At 39.2% G+C, this 16,978-nt stretch overlaps 1 protein-coding gene across 7 annotated transcripts in view; it reads left to right on the top strand.

Annotated features, from left to right (window-relative positions):
• Positions 1–16,978, top strand: part of RALGPS2 (Ral GEF with PH domain and SH3 binding motif 2) — a 619,002-nt gene that overhangs the window by 558,063 nt on the left and 43,961 nt on the right. The window lies entirely within an intron of this gene.

Here is a 16,978-nt window from a genome sequence, read left to right as displayed (position 1 = left end):
ACAGGCACGAAAGCCTGTCACCAGCAAAATGTACCACAAGATTTGGCGTAAATATCTTCATTGGTGTGAATCCAAGAATTACTCATGGAGTAGGGTTAGGATTCCTAGGATATTGTCCTTCCTCCAAGAGGGTTTGGACAAAGGACTATCAGCTAGTTCTTTAAAGGGACAGATTTCTGCTCTGTCTATTCTTTTACACAAGCGTCTGGCAGAAGTTCCAGACGTTCAGGCATTTTGTCAGGCTTTAGTTAGAATTAAGCCTGTGTTTAAACCTGTTGCTCCCCCATGGAGATTAAACTTGGTTCTTAAAGTTCTTCAAGGGGTTCCGTTTGAACCCCTTCATTCTATTGATATCAAACTTCTATCATGGAAAGTTCTTTTTCTGATGGCTATTTCCTCGGCTCGAAGAGTCTCGGAGTTATCTGCCTTACATTGTGATTCTCCTTATCTGATCTTTCATTCAGATAAAGTAGTTCTGCGTACAAAACCTGGGTTTTTACCTAAGGTGGTTTCAATCAAGAGATTGTTGTTCCATCATTATGCCCTAATCCTTCTTCAAAGAAGGAACGTCTTTTGCATAATCTAGACGTAGTCCGTGCATTGAAGTTTTACTTGCAGGCTACTAAAGATTTTCGCCAAACATCTCACCTGTTTGTTATTTACTCTGGACAGAGGAGAGGTCAAAAGGCCTCGGCAACCTCTCTTTCTTTTTGGCTTCGGAGTATAATCCGTTTAGCATATGAGACTGCTGGACAGCAGCCCCCTGAAAGAATTACAGGCCTCTGTTGAACAGATTTGCAAGGCTGCGACTTGGTCTTCGCTTCATACCTTCGCTTCATACCTTTTCAAAATTTTACAAATTTGATACTTTTGCTTCTTCGGAGGCTGTTTTTGTGTGAGAGGTTCTACAGGCAGTGGTTCCTTCCGTTTAAGTTCCTGCCTTGTCCCTCCCATCATCTGTGTACTTAAGCTTTGGTATTGGTATCCCACAAGTAATGGATGATCCGTGGACTGGATACACTTAACAAGAGAAAACATAATTTATGCTTACCTGATAAATTTATTTCTCTTGTAGTGTATCCAGTCCACGGCCCGCCCTGTCCTTTTAAGGCAGGTCTAAATTTTAATTAAACTTCAGTCACCACTGCACCCTATGGTTTCTCCTTTCTCGGCTTGTTTCGGTCGAATGACTGGATATGGCAGTTAGGGGAGGAGCTATATAGCAGCTCTGCTGTGGGTGACCCTCTTGCAACTTCCTGTTGGGAAGGAGAATATCCCACAAGTAATGGATGATCCGTGGACTGGATACACTACAAGAGAAATAAATTTATCAGGTAAGCATAAATTATGTTTTTCCCATTTCTTTTGTATGTGAGTGCTGACTAAGGAGTCAAGTGGGGTGAGTGGGGTCAGTTGTGATTTTACATTAAGTAAAGGGTATGATTTTATCAATTTATCCCATATGAAGGTGGTGTGACTAATCAAGATATATTGTTTAATGTGCCAGGGCCTATTTTGTTTTGTCGTCCAAAGAATATTATCTAGCCTTCCTACCCCCTATGATGTCCTTTTCTAATTGGACCCACTGCGGTGCTTGGTCTAGTTTGTAACATTGCGTAGTCTGTGCAAGTCTAGCTGCATAGTAATATGAGATGAGATTTGGTCATTCAATCTCTCCACCTACTCTGTCTCGTCAGGACATGTTTGTTTATCCTTGCTCTTTTCCCCTGCCAAGCATCTCAAGTATAACATCTCAAATATCTCAAGATTTCTTTTTGCATCAGATGTAGATCTGTAAGTGGAATTGATATTGGAAGTGCTCTAAATAGATATAGGAGTTTAGGCAACAGTGTCATTTTAATGGAAATTATTCTCCCATATAGTGAGATATTATATTTGGCCCATTTAACAAGTTGCTCTCTGATCTGTGAAAGCATGGTGACATAATTTTCCTTATAAAGTAAGTTTACATTGTTAGTGAGGTGGATTCCCAAATAATTGAGGGATGTCTTAACCCATTTAAATTCAAAATGTATCTCTAGTAATTTTTTTGTTTGTTTTGGAAGGTGAATACTAAGGGCTTCACATTTGCTTTCATTGACTTTATAGCCAGACAGTAGTCCACATTTATAAACTATTGGTAGAGAAAGCAATGGTTTTGTGACTGCGAGAATGACATAATCCGCAAATAGAGATATTTTGTATTCCCTATCTCCCATCCTTATTCCTGCAATATCTGGGTTGTCCCTTATCTTCACTGCTAATGGCTCAATGCACAATGCAAAAAGCAAGGGGCACAGTGGGCATCCCTGTATGGTGCCATTTCAAATTTGAATTTGCTTTGATATCCTGACAGTCTAATGAACGCGTCTGGTCTTGAATATATCTTATGTAATGCAGTACTAAAGGGTCCCTTAATTCCCATCTTGCTAAGTACCGCGTGCATATAATCCCAATTAACGCTTTTGAATGCCTTGTCTGCATCTAGAGCTAGAAATAGAGAAGGCATCCCCTTAACTGTCGCCAAATTGATCAGATTGATCACTTTCCTTATATTGTCTGGTGCTTCTCTTTGTGCAATGAAACCTACTTGGTCTGTATCTATCAGGCCTCTAATAGGTATCACTAATCGATTGGCAAGAATTTTAGTAAATAATTTTAGGTTCTGGTTAATTAAAGATATTGGGCGATAATTTTGACAGTACTGTTTATTCTTGCCTGGCTTCGGGATGACAGTTACCCTCGCAGTCAGCAGGTCCGGGAGAATATCTACACCTTGTAAGATGTTATTATATAGTATAACTAATTGGGATGCAACAGTGAGCTGTAGATCCTTATAGAAGGAACCTGGAAACCCACCCGGGCCTGGTGCTTTATTTCTTTTTAATCCTTTAATGGCTAATGTGACTTCCTGTAATGGGATAGAATTCAGAGATCCCAGTTCTTCTCTTGAGATAGTCTTTAGCTCAGTGTTATCGAGGAATTTATCTAACTCAGCTCTCTTGTTGTCCCCTGGTTTAATAGTGGGCAGATTATAGAGACTACTATAGAAATTAGCAAATTCATTTGCTATTTGGAGGGGATCATTAGTGACTTGGCCATTAGCTTTTTGGATTTGTGGGATAGTAGATGCTCTAGTGAGCTCCTTTAATTTGTTTGCCAACATTCTGTCTGGCTTGTTCCCGTATATATAATATCTGGGGTCAACTGTTCTGATCGAGTGAATCGCTTCCCTTTCTAGAAGTTGATTTAGCTCCTCATTTTTATCTTTAAGTAATTTTATTAGCTTTTTTTGGGGATTATTTATTGTCTGGTCTCTTAGCGAAGCAATCTCTACTCTCATTTTCTCCAATGTGTTAGTATACTCTTTTTTTTTATTCTACTAGACTCAGCAATCAGGAGCCCCCTAATGGAGGCCTTGAGCTTATTCCAAACAAAGTTTGGATTCGTCGTGGTAACTACATTTATGGCTATTAACTCTTTAATATGTTGCTGTATTTTCTGTAGAACTATGTCGCTCGGATGCAAAGACCAGGACCTCACTCTATGAATGAATGTGCTGATTTTACTAGTGGTAGTAGGATCTGACTTATTAATATTAAATCTGTTCTTGAATGAGTGCCGTGTACTGCGGAGTAGTAGGTATAGTCTTTGGTTCCCTTATTTAGTGCCCTCCAACTATCTATTAAGTTAAAATCTAAAAGAAAATCTTTCAGAAGTTGCTGAGCTGGGGTGTTTCTTTTCTTTTTCTGAAGAGCTAGGGATGACCTATCTAAGACATCATTAATCGTCATATTGAAATCCCCTCCTATAATAATCTTGCATCTCTTCCAGATGGAAAGCTGTCTACTTAATTTAGTAATGAATGGTCCCTGATTTTCATTAGGTGCATAAATGTTAATAAGTACAACGGGAATGTTATGAATTATCGCTCTCACAAATAGAAATCTCCCCTCTTTGTCTTTGACTATTTCTTCCTCCTTAAAATTAAGGGAGGTATGTATAAGAATTGACACCCCACATTTTTTCTTGGTGTTAAATGGATGGTATTGCAATGGGTAACTCTTGTCACAGTATTTGGGTGTGGAGGCTGTAGTGAAATGCGTTTCCTGGAGCATTATTATTTGGGCATTTTGGAATTTATAGTCTATTATGGCCTTTCTCCTTTTAATGTTGGAGTTGAGCCCCCTTGCATTATGTGACACTAGTCTAATATACATGGTTCTTGTTCGAGCATAGGCTTATGTGACCCCAAATTGAATTCTGCAAGAAACAACCTCTGCGCAAGTGTACCTCTATTCCATATGGATCAGATAGTCTCTTATTACTTATTACAGCATTATTTAGGGCTCTTCTCAATATTACACCAGTGTATCTAGTAGGGTAAAGGTTGGTTAATACTAAATGGGTGTCCCCTAAAGGGACCGTCCTGTCAGTCGTACATCCTTGAACACTTGAGACTGTAATTAAACAAATGTAACAATATTACATTAACTTAAAACTTGATGCATCTAAACGCATCTGTCGCATTGAATAATTCTACAAATTTGTGTCAACTCTGGTGCGACCTATGACCCTTCTGAACTCTCGTCCTATGATATGTAAATACCCAGGAGACATAATAATAAACATTAAGTAAAATGATACAGTATTGAAAAATAACAATTTAGGGAATATAAGGGGGAAGGGGGAAAGTTAGAACAAAATTTTTCACATTTCAACATAGTGTAAACTCCCCCACCCCCCTTTTGCATCTGTAAAAGTTCTGGTAACAAGACATTTAATCCATACTTGACTAATTATACGACCTGTTTGTCAGACCACATGTAGGTCATCCTCTTCGGACATCTGAGCTCAAACCTCTAATGAGGTCAGAGTCAAGGTACAGGCGGTGCTTCTGTATTGGAGTTGTCTGCTTCCTTTTCACCTGTGGGGCTCAGTTTGGCTTTTTTATATTTCCCAGTCTTGTTTACTACAGTCCATTCGTTTTGCACCTTCTTTCTCATCGACCTCTGTGGTCCTTGTGTGTCTACATCTTCCACTTGAATTTCCAGCTTGGAAAGTATCATCAGCCCTTCTTCCACTGTGGAACATGTATAGGTGATATTCTTGTATGTGAAGATCAATTTAAACGGAAAGTTCCATCTGTATCTTATGTTTTCTCTGATTAGTGTTGCCACCACTGGTCTCATCTCCCTGTGTCTCCTCAATGTCATTGGAGACAAATCTGTAAAGATTTGGATGTTTTGCCCTTCATACGTTACTGTGTGAGCTGCCTGGAGGATCAATTCTTTAACATAAAAGTAGTGCATCTTGACTACTATGTCTCTGGTTTTGGATTGAGATGGTTTGGTCAATGCTCTATGAAGGTTCTGTGTCAGGAATAAGTTGATGAAAAATGTGTTATATCCGCCTGTAAGTTTTTATAGTCTTCTGGAAGATTCCTAATTCTGAGATTGGAGTGTCTAGATCGATTCTCCAAATCTTCTACTTGATCTTCAAGTTTCTTAATATAAATGGAGTGATCTAATAGGGTATGTTGGATTTGAGGAATTTCTTCTGAAATATCTTCAAGTTTATTTTCAATCTCTGTTGTTCTCCCTCCAATCTCACAGATATCCTGTTTAAGGTCATATATGGCAGACTTTAGTTCCTCATGGAAAAAAGGTTTTGATTTTAATTAACAACTCGTTACTTAGGATATCTCCAGATTGTGTGATATCTTCATCTGACGTTTCTGCTAGGACGTTTTGTTTAGGCGGGCTACTGGATTTGTCTGCTGCTTTCAGTTTCTGTTGTGATCTGGATAGACACTCCTTCACAGATTGATTTCTGCTTTTCCTCTTGTCTGGTTCTGTTGATTTATTTCTGGTTAGAATAATAAGGTGCAGCTAGACTTTTATGATGATCGTTTTCCCCCCCAAGCAGCTCTTTTATGATAGTTAAGGGCAACAATTGTTATATATTATCTCCGATATGACATTGTAGGAAGCTGATCAAATTCCAATTGGCATTAGTCGCTCCAATTTAGTCCCTCATATCCTCAGCAGAGGTTCTGCTTTTGGCATTTTCTGATACAAGCCATTATTGTGTGCTTTTATATAGGGAATTTTAGTTCTTGCCCTTGAGACCTCTAGAGCCGTATAGGAGTCTTCTAAACGTGTCTTGAAACCGCCCCTATAGTTGAGTAATCAAGTTAGAGAGACTGGAGGTGGTTATTTGTAACGACCCACAGTAACAAAGAACTTTAAATGTCCAAATTCCCTATATATTTAACTGTATGTCTTCTATCTTTAGGCATTCTGATCCCCTGAGCACATTAGGAAAGTTATTATTGTCCAGGCCAAATGTGTGGTTTTATAGAGAAGTCACTCCTTCCCAATTCGCTATGATTGTAAATGTTTAAATCCAAGGTATTAAAATATGCAAAACTGTCCCTTCAGTTGCTATGAGTGGATTGTGCCCCTGTTACTGATTATGCAGCTCGAGTTTGCCCAAAGCTATTCTGGTATGGCTTCTGAGCTCCAGATCCCAGAGCCTGTGTGGTTAGGATTATAGTGGTAATGCAGATCCTGGCCTGTCTCTGTAAATCTGTTATTTTCCCTGCACTCTGATGCTTTGCTGGACTTACCCCTTGCAGTCTGTTGTGCTCCGGGTGATGCTGGGTGTTATCCTGAGGCTTTGCAGTGTCAAGGCCCAACTTCGAGTTCCAGAGTAGGCCACAGCCGCGGTCTTTCCTAAGGCTGTACCCGTCTTGCAGTTCCAGGAGTTTTCTTAGTGCTTTTTTTCCCACTAAAATTGCTACCGGATCATACATCCTGGTAGTAAATGTAGCTGCCTCCGACTTCTCCTATTTACAGTGGTTTTTTGACGCCTATAGGAGGTTTTTATCTACTTTTTTGGCAGATTTGCTTCTAATCACACTGACGGCTAGCTCCGCCCCCCCCCCATGTTTGTTTGTTTTTAATACTTATTGCGGCAGGCGGTTAGGTTTTTGTTTTTGTAGTGCTCAGTTTGACTTCGCTGGAAGGTGGATTCCGAAAATGGCAGGGTGGTGAAAGATTTCACATTTGGTGGATTCTTTCACCACCCTGCCATTTTCGGAATCCACCTAGATGCAGCCAACATTCTTTTGGCTGTGCGCGCAGCCAACATTCTTTTGGCTGCCTCGCGCTGCCAACATTCCTTTGAGGATGCGTGCGCAACTGGCAAAACCGACGGAAGTGTTACAAACGCGATTATAGTATAGATATACAGCAAAATAATGCAGATTTTGCTATGTCCACTCTAAGTCCAGTCTGGATTGGCTCATTCAGATATGGCAAGTGGTTTGTTGGGTTGCCATCTAGTTTGTATTTTTGAGGGGTTCTGATCAATGAATAAATATAGAAGCATTGGTCCTTTATGATTAAACTTGAGTGTTTTTAAAGGGTCACTATAGTCCAAATTAAAGTTTCATGATTTAGATATAGCACACAATTTAAAGAAACTTTCCAATATACTTTATCATCAAAAAGTGCTCATTCTTTTTATATGCAAAAATTCTGAAACTCCAGCTCCTATTGAGCATGTGCAAAAGTGCACAGAATATAAATATATGCATTGTGTGATTGGCTGATGACAGTCACATGCTAGAGAGGGAGGAAAATTTGTATTAACTTTGAAATTTGCTAGAAAATATTCTACTACTCATTTCAAATTCAAATGAAGTGCTATTATTCAATTATACTGTATTTAGTGATCAATTAATTCTTATTATAACAAATGATCATTTAAAATCTGTCGTAACAGCTATAGTTTTAGTTCTGCTGTATAACAAATGCAAATTTGTGGCTTTTATCATGGCTGGTAAATATTTCCAAGGAAGTTGGGAACCCTGATGGTGGGGGGGAGTTTGGATTTTGAGACATAATTGCAGCAAATTTCAGCTTGGTCTATGTACAGTAAGTCCCCTACTTAAAAACTTTTAAAGATACAAACAATCACGGAAGTTAGTTCCATTTTTGTTCACTCCATGCCTGTTTTACAATATAAGGTAAGATTAAAAATGTTTTCTTTACAGTATTGTTAATTTTTTATGTACTACTGTACTGTAATTTGTGTGAAAAGTATTATAAAGTGAGGTTTATAATACTTTTCACACAAACTACAATACAGTTGTACTTACAAACAAATTGGACTTACAAACATGCTCCCGGAACGGAACTCGTTTGTAAGTAGGGGACTTACTGTATTGTCATTTTACCAAAAGTGATTTTAGAAAATAAAAGGGAACTAAACAACAGTAATAGTTTTTGTACAAAAGTTGCTTTGCAGTAATTATTATTGATAATTTATGAATATATAAAAATGTGTTTATATATATTTTTTTCTTTCCTGTATTTGACATTTGGAATTGGTAGTCCAGAAAGGAAATATAGTGTCCCTTGTTTGTCACGAGAATACTCCCTATTGCCACCTTGTGGTAATATAAAATATGTTGTAGACTTCAAGTAAAGTAATTTATGAAGGACCTGGAGTGCAATGTTGAAAGTGTTTGGCAGCTGGTGTGGCTGAATCAGAATTCCTCAGTGCTTGATGAATGTTCAAGTATGAGCTAATTTAAAGGATGTTTAATAATGTAATACAATTTAGGCCAGTTTTCAAACATCAAGATCCATCAAGGAACTTAAAGGGACATGAAACCCAACAATTTTCTTTCATGATTCAGATAGAGAATACAATTTTAAACAACTTTCTAATTTACTTCTATTATCTAGTCTGTTTCATTCTCTTGGCATCATTTGTTGAAGGGGCAGCAATGCACAAATGGTTTCTAACTGAACACATGGGTGAGCCAATCACAATCAATATATATATGCAGCCACCAATCAACAGCTAGAACCTAGGTTCTCTGCTGCTCATGAGCTTGCCTAGATAAACCTTTCAGCAAAGGATAGCAAGAGAAGGAAGCAAATTACATAATAGAAATAAATGGGAAAGTTGTTTAAAATTGTATTCTCTATCTGAATCATGAATTAAATTTTTTGGGTTTCATGTCCCTTTAAGTGCAGTTCTTAAAGTGTATTTAGTGAAAAATAAAATAGCTTACTTGGGGAAAAATGTTACTGCTGTTTCTTATGCAAGATAATTTGTAAACTGTGTGCTTTTTCCTATTCATTTTTTTCTCTTCATTTTAATTAAGTTTTTATAACATTTAAATCAATGCAACATTTTTGTGCATAGGAAATTAGCACATCCAGGCAAGTTCCCCGCTTTCTTTTCCCCAGTAAAACTCCATGTATACTGTTACCAATGCACAAGAGGATTCTGGGTAAGATATGCAAAATCTCAGATTTTTTGCTTCAAATACTGTTTTAACACAGCGATCCCTTAATAGGGTTATCGCAGCAATACCAGTTTGTGACGAATTAAACCTTTTTAATGTCACAATAGAGGTGTGGGTGTGAAGGGGTTAATAGCACACAGCTCTGGTTCCCTTAACCTTGTAACTCTACAAAATTACCTTAAAAAGGGACACCACATTAACCCCCAAATCCTGAACACACCACTCTAATTAACAATTTCAGCCACCACCAACACTTCTAAATAAAATGGGGTGTTTTGGAACCACAATAACTCACACAATTAACAATTAGGTAACGTGCCTTTAACCTTGTCTCAACAGTGTGTGAATTCAGATATTAGAGCCCAAAGACAGAAGGAGATTTCAATGTGTTTAATAACAAAAGTATCAATACAAGTTACACAGTACCAAATTATAAAAACTTTCCAAAATAACATACATGTACAAAGCTACAATTCTTTAAAAAAAAATAATTGGGACATAAAAAGAATACACACACAATATCCAACTATTTACTAAGTTCCTTTAGATATGTGGAGAACTGCCATTCATGATTTTAGTTGCTTGGGTCCCAGTGTACATGGAGTTTTACTGGGGAAAAGCAAGTGGGGAACTTGCCTGGATATGCTAATTTCCTATGCAAACATTTTGTATTGATTTACGTTTGAGACATAGGGGATTTTAATCTCAGACTTTTATCTCCACCAATTTTATGGAATTTTGATATAACATTTAAGAAATATGTATTCCTTGTCCCAACCTCAAAATAGTAATAGGTTTATTAATGTAAAAAAAGATGCCTTGACTATTATGTTTACAGGCTTGAGGAATATAAATTTACAAGAGAGGTAATAATCTGCCGTTGAAAACCGACTGCTACCAGACTTATACTTTTCAAACATTGTAGTTTAAAATCAATGCTCTGTCCACTAGGTTAAAGGGATATTAAATCCAATGTTGTTGGTTTTTCATGATTCAGATAGAGCATGCAATTTTAAGCAACTTTCTAATTTACTCCTATTATCATTTTTTCTTTGTTTTCTTGCTATCTTTATTTGAATAAAGCATAAATGTAAGGTTAGGATTTGTATTTAGCCACCAATCGGCAAGTGCTACCCAGGTGCTAAATCAAAAATGTGCCGTCTCCTATGCATTACATTCCTGCTTTTTCAAATAAAGATAGCAAGAGAACAAAGAAAAAATGATAATAGGAGTAAATTAGAAAGTTGCTTAAAATTGCATGCTCTCTCTGAATCATGAAAGAAAAAAAATGGGTTTAAAGGGCCACTAAACCCAAAATCTTTCTTTCGTGATTCAGATAGAGAATAGAAATTTAAACAACATTACAATTTACTTCCATTATTTATTTTGCTTAATTTTTTAATATCCTTAGTTGAAGAAAAAGCAATGCACATGGTGAGCCAATCACACGAGGCATCTATGTGCAGCAACCAATCAGCAGCTAGTGAGCATATCTAGATATGCTTTTCATCAAAGAATATCAAGAGAATAAAACAAATTAGATAATATAAGTAAATTAGAAAGATGTTTAAAATTGCATTCTCTTTCTAAATCATAAAAGAAAAAATGTGGGTGGCATGTCCCTTTAATATCCCTTTAATAAGAACATAATGAGTACGTCAGAAGGAGGATACAGTGTAACATAATTTACATGGTATTTTGAACCAGAGTTTTATACAGTTAAAATTATGTTCAAAGATAGTGACAATAACATTTTCATGATCCATAATGGGAACAATTGTTTTATATGCACAATGAAATATTGTTAAAGGAACGCTCAAGTCAAAATTAAACTTTCATGATTCAGCTGACACGCTGCTGCAATTACCATCCATGTGACAAGTTATCCCAAACCTTATCTCTCTGCACCCTCAACCTGCACACTGTACGGTCTTTGGGACAGGACCCTCCTTATTTGTACAAACTTGTTTTTTTATTTGTATCTTACCGCAAAGTTTTGTCTTTTATTTACCCCTAATATAGAATTTCTCCAACATTGGTGTGTCCGGTCCACGGCGTCATCCTTACTTGTGGGATATTCTCTTCCCCAACAGGAAATGGCAAAGAGTCCCAGCAAAGCTGGTCACATGATCCCTCCTAGGCTCCGCCCACCCCAGTCATTCTCTTTGCCGTTGCACAGGCAACATCTCCACGGAGATGGTTAAGAGTTTTTTGGTGTTTAAATGTAGTTTTTATTCTTCTATCAAGTGTTTGTTATTTTAAAATACTGCTGGTATGTACTATTTACTCTGAAACAGAAAAGGATGAAGATTTCTGTTTGTAAGAGGAAGATGATTTTAGCAGACAGTAACTAAAATCGGTTGCTGTTTCCACATAGGACTGTTGAGATGAAGTAACTTCAGTTGGGGGAAACAGTTAGCAGACTTTTCTGCTTAAGGTATGACTAGCCATATTTCTAACAAGACTGTGTAATGCTGGAACGCTGTCATTTCCCCTCATGGGGACCGGTAAGCCATTTTCTTAGTCAAAAACAAACAGAATAAAAGGCTTATTATGGGCTAAAAAACTGGTAGACATTTTTATGGGCTAAATCGATTGCTTTATTTGTGCATATTATTCAAATTTAGGCTAACAATTGACATTTATAATCTTGGGGAACGTTTATAAAACGGCAGGCACTGTATTGGACACTTTTTTCAGTCAGGGGGCCTTTCTAGTCATAGACTGAGCCTCATTTTCGCACCATTAATGCGCAGTTGTTTTTTGAGAACAGGGCATGCAGATGCATGTGTGTGGATCTAAGAATCTCTGAAAAAGCTTTTAGAAGGCGTCATTTGGTATCGTATTCCCCTCAGGGCTTGGTTGGGTCTTAGCAAAGACTGTATCTGGAACTGTATAGGGGTTAAATTGAAAAACGGCTCCGGTTCCGTTATTTTAAGGGTTAAAGCTCTGAAATTTGGTGTGCAATACTTTTAAGGCTTTAAGACACTGTGGTGAAAATTTGGTAACTTTTGAACAATTCCTTCATACTTTTTCACATGTTCAGTAATAAAGTGTTTTCTGTTTGAAATTTAAAGTGACAGTAACGGTTTTATTTTAAAACGTTTTTTGTGCATTGTTGACAAGTTTAAGCCTGTTTAACATGTCTATACCTTCAGATAAGCTATGTTCTATATGTATGAAAGCCAGTGTGTCTCCCCATTTAAATTTATGTGATAATTGTGCCATAGCGTCCAAACAAAGTAAGGACAGTACTGCCACAAATAATGATATTGCCCAAGATGATTCCTCAAATGAGGGGAGTAAACATGATACTACATCATCTCCTACTGTGTCTACACCAGTTTTGCCCATGCAGGAGGCCCCTAGTACATCTAGTGCACCAATACTTATTACCATGCAACAATTAACGGCTGTAATGGATAACTCCATAGCAAATCTTTTATCCAAAATGCCTACTTATCAGAGAAAGCGCGATTGCTCTGTTTTAAACACTGAAGAGCAAGAGGACGCTGATGATAATTGTTCTGTCATACCCTCACACCAATCTGAAGGGGCCATGAGGGAGGTTTTGTCTGAGGGAGAAATTTCAGATTCAGGAAAAATTTCTCATCAAGCTGAACCTGATGTTGTGACATTTAAATTTAAATTAGAACATCTCCGCGCACTGCTTAAGGAGGTGTTATCTACTCTGGATGATTGTGACAATTTGGTCATTCCAGAGAAATTATGCAAGATGGACAGGTTCCTAGAGGTTCCGGTGCCCCCCGACGCTTTTCCTATACCCAAGCGGGTGGCGGACATAGTAAATAAACAGTGGGAAAAGCCCGGCATACCTTTTGTTCCTCCCCCTATATTTAAGAAATTATTTCCTATGGTCGACCCCAGAAAGGACTTATGGCATATAACATGGACAGTCCCCAAGGTCGAGGTGGCAGTTTCTACTCTAAACAAACGCACTACTATTCCTATCGAAGATAGTTGTGCTTTCAAAGATCCTATGGATAAAAAATTGGAAGGTTTGCTTAAAAAGATTTTTGTACAGCAAGGCTACCTTCTACAACCAATTTCATGCATTGTTCCTGTCACTACGGCAGCGTGGTTCTGGTTCGAGGAACTAGAAAAGTCGCTCAGTAGAGAAACTCCATATGAGGAGGTTATGGACAGAGTTCACGCACTTAAATTGGCTAACTCTTTTATTTTAGATGCCGCTTTGCAATTAGCAAAATTAGCGGCGAAAAATTCAGGGTTTGCTATTGTGGCGCGCAGAGCGCTTTGGCTAAAGTCTTGGTCAGCGGATGTGTCATCCAAGACAAAATTACTTAACATTCCTTTCAAAGGTAAAACTTTATTTGGAGCTGATTTGAAAGAGATTATTTCAGACATCACTGGGGGAAAGGGCCACGCCCTTCCACAGGATAGGTCTTTTAAGGCTAAAAATAAGCCTAATTTTCGTCCCTTTCGCAGAAATGGACCAGCCTCTAATTCTGCATCCTCTAAGCAAGAGGGTAATGCCTCACAACCCAAACCAGCCTGGAAACCAATGCAAGGCTGGAACAAAGGTAAGCAGGCCAAGAAGCCTGCCACTGCTAACAAGACAGCATGAAGGAGTAGCCCCCGATCCGGGACCGGATCTGGTGGGGGGCAGACTCTCTCTCTTTGCTCAGGCTTGGGCAAGAGATGTTCAGGATCCTTGGGCGCTAGAAATAGTTTCTCAAGGTTATCTCCTGGAATTCAAGGAACTACCCCCAAGGGGAAGGTTCCACAAGTCTCACTTATCCTCAAACCAAATAAAGAGAGAGGCATTCTTACATTGTGTAGAAGACCTGTTAAAGATGGGAGTGATACACCCAGTTCCAATAAAGGAACAAGGAATGGGATTTTATTCCAATCTGTTCGTAGTTCCCAAAAAAGAGGGAACGTTCAGACCAATTTTGGATTTGAAGATCCTAAACAAATTTCTCAGGGTACCATCGTTCAAAATGGAAACTATTCGAACGATTCTACCCACCATCCAGGAAAGTCAATTTATGACTACCGTGGATCTAAAGGATGCGTACCTACATATCCCTATCCACAAGGAACATCATCAGTTCCTAAGGTTCGCTTTTCTGGACAAACATTACCAGTTTGTGGCTCTTCCATTCGGATTAGCCACTGCTCCAAGGATTTTCACAAAGGTGCTAGGGTCCCTTCTAGCGGTTCTAAGACCAAGGGGCATTGCAGTAGTACCTTACTTGGACGACATTCTAATACAAGCGTCGTCCCTGTCAAAGGCAAAGGCTCATACGGACATCGTTCTAGCCTTTCTCACATCTCACGGATGGAAGGTGAACAAAGAAAAGAGTTCTCTGTCCCCGTCAACAAGAGTTCCCTTCTTGGGAACAATAATAGATTCCTTAGAAATGAGGTTTTTTCTGACAGAGGTCAGAAAATCAAAACTTCTAAGCTCTTGTCAAGTGCTTCATTCTGTTCCTCGTCCTTCCATAGCGCAGTGCATGGAAGTAATAGGATTGATGGTTGCAACAATGGACATAGTTCCTTTTGCACGAATTCATCTAAGGCCATTACAACTGTGCATGCTCAAACAGTGGAATGGGGATTATACAGACTTGTCTCCAATTATTCAAGTAGATCAAAAGACCAGAGATTCACTTTGTTGGTGGCTGACCCTGGACCATCTGTCCCAGGGAATGAGCTTCCGCAGGCCAGAGTGGGTCATTGTCACGACCGACGCCAGTCTAGTGGGCTGGGGTGCGGTCTGGGAATCCCTGAAAGCTCAGGGTCTATGGTCTCGGGAAGAGTCTCTTCTCCCGATAAACATTCTGGAACTGAGAGCGATATTCAATGCTCTCAGAGCTTGGCCTCAACTAGCAAAGGCCAAATTCATAAGGTTCCAATCAGACAACATGACGACTGTTGCTTATATCAATCATTAAGGGGGAACAAAGAGTTCCCTGGCGATGAAAGAAGTGACCAAAATAATTCAATGGGCGGAGGATCACTCCTGCCACTTGTCTGCGATCCACATCCCAGGAGTGGAAAATTGGGAAGCGGATTTTCTGAGTCGTCAGACATTTCATCCGGGGGAGTGGGAACTCCATCCGGAAATCTTTGCCCAAATAACTCAATTATGGGGCATTCCAGACATGGATCTGATGGCGTCTCGTCAGAACTTCAAGGTTCCTTGCTACGGGTCCAGATCCAGGGATCCCAAGGCGACTCTAGTAGATGCACTAGTAGCACCTTGGACTTTCAACCTAGCTTGCGTATTCCCACCGTTTCCTCTCATTCCCAGGCTGGTAGCCAGGATCAATCAGGAGAGGGCCTCGGTGATCTTGATAGCTCCTGCGTGGCCACGCAGGACTTGGTATGCAGACCTGGTGAATATGTCATCGGCTCCACCATGGAAGCTACCTTTGAGACAGGACCTTCTTGTTCAAGGTCCATTCGAACACCCAAATCTGGTCTCCCTCCAACTTACGGCTTGGAGATTGAACGCTTGATTCTATCAAAGCGTGGGTTTTCAGATTCGGTGATAGATACTCTGGTTCAGGCCAGAAAACCTGTAACTAGAAAAATTTACCATAAAATATGGAAAAAATATATCTGTTGGTGTGAATCCAAAGGATTCCCATGGAATAAGATAAAAATTCCTAAGATTCTCTCCTTTCTTCAAGAAGGTTTGGAGAAAGGATTATCTGCAAGTTCCCTAAAGGGACAGATCTCTGCTTTATCTGTCTTACTACACAAAAGACTGGCAGCTGTGCCAGATGTTCAAGCATTTGTTCAGGCTCTGGTTAGGATCAAGCCTGTTTACAGACCTTTGACTCCTCCCTGGAGTCTAAATCTAGTTCTTTCAGTTCTTCAAGGGGTTCCGTTTGAACCCTTACATTCCATAGATATTAAGTTACTATCTTGGAAAGTTTTGTTTTTGGTTGCAATGTCTTCTGCTAGAAGAGTTTCAGAGTTATCTGCTCTGCAGTGTTCTCCTCCTTATCTGGTGTTCCATGCAGATAAGGTGGTTTTGCGTACTAAGCCTGGTTTTCTTCCTAAAGTTGTTTCTAACAAAAATATTAACCAGGAGATAGTTGTACCTTCTTTGTGTCCGAATCCAGTTTCAAAGAAGGAACGTTTGTTACACAATTTGGACGTTGTCCGTGCTCTAAAGTTCTATTTAGAGGCTACTAAAGATTTCAGACAAACATCTTCCTTGTTTGTTGTTTATTCTGGTAAAAGGAGAGGTCAAAAAGCGACTTCTACCTCTCTTTTCTTTTTGGCTTAAAAGCATCATCCGATTGGCTTATGAGACTGCCGGACGGCAGCCTCCTGAAAGAATCACAGCTCACTCCACTAGGGCTGTGGCTTCCACATGGGCCTTCAAGAACGAGGCTTCTGTTGACCAGATATGTAAGGCAGCGACTTGGTCTTCACTGCACACTTTTGCCAAATTTTACAAATTTGATACTTTTGCTTCTTCGGAGGCTATTTTTGGGAGAAAGGTTTTGCAAGCTGTGGTTCCTTCCGTTTAGGTGACCTGATTTGCTCCCTCCCTTCATCCGTGTCCTAAAGCTTTGGTATTGGTTCCCACAAGTAAGGATGACGCCGTGGACCGGACACACCAATGTTGGAGAAAACAGAATTTATGCT

The sequence above is a fragment of the Bombina bombina genome, chromosome 10, assembly GCF_027579735.1.
Source record: "Bombina bombina isolate aBomBom1 chromosome 10, aBomBom1.pri, whole genome shotgun sequence".
Lineage (NCBI taxonomy): Eukaryota > Metazoa > Chordata > Amphibia > Anura > Bombinatoridae > Bombina > Bombina bombina.
Note: the sequence above shows the minus strand (reverse complement) of the source record. Positions and strands in the feature narration are given on the sequence as shown.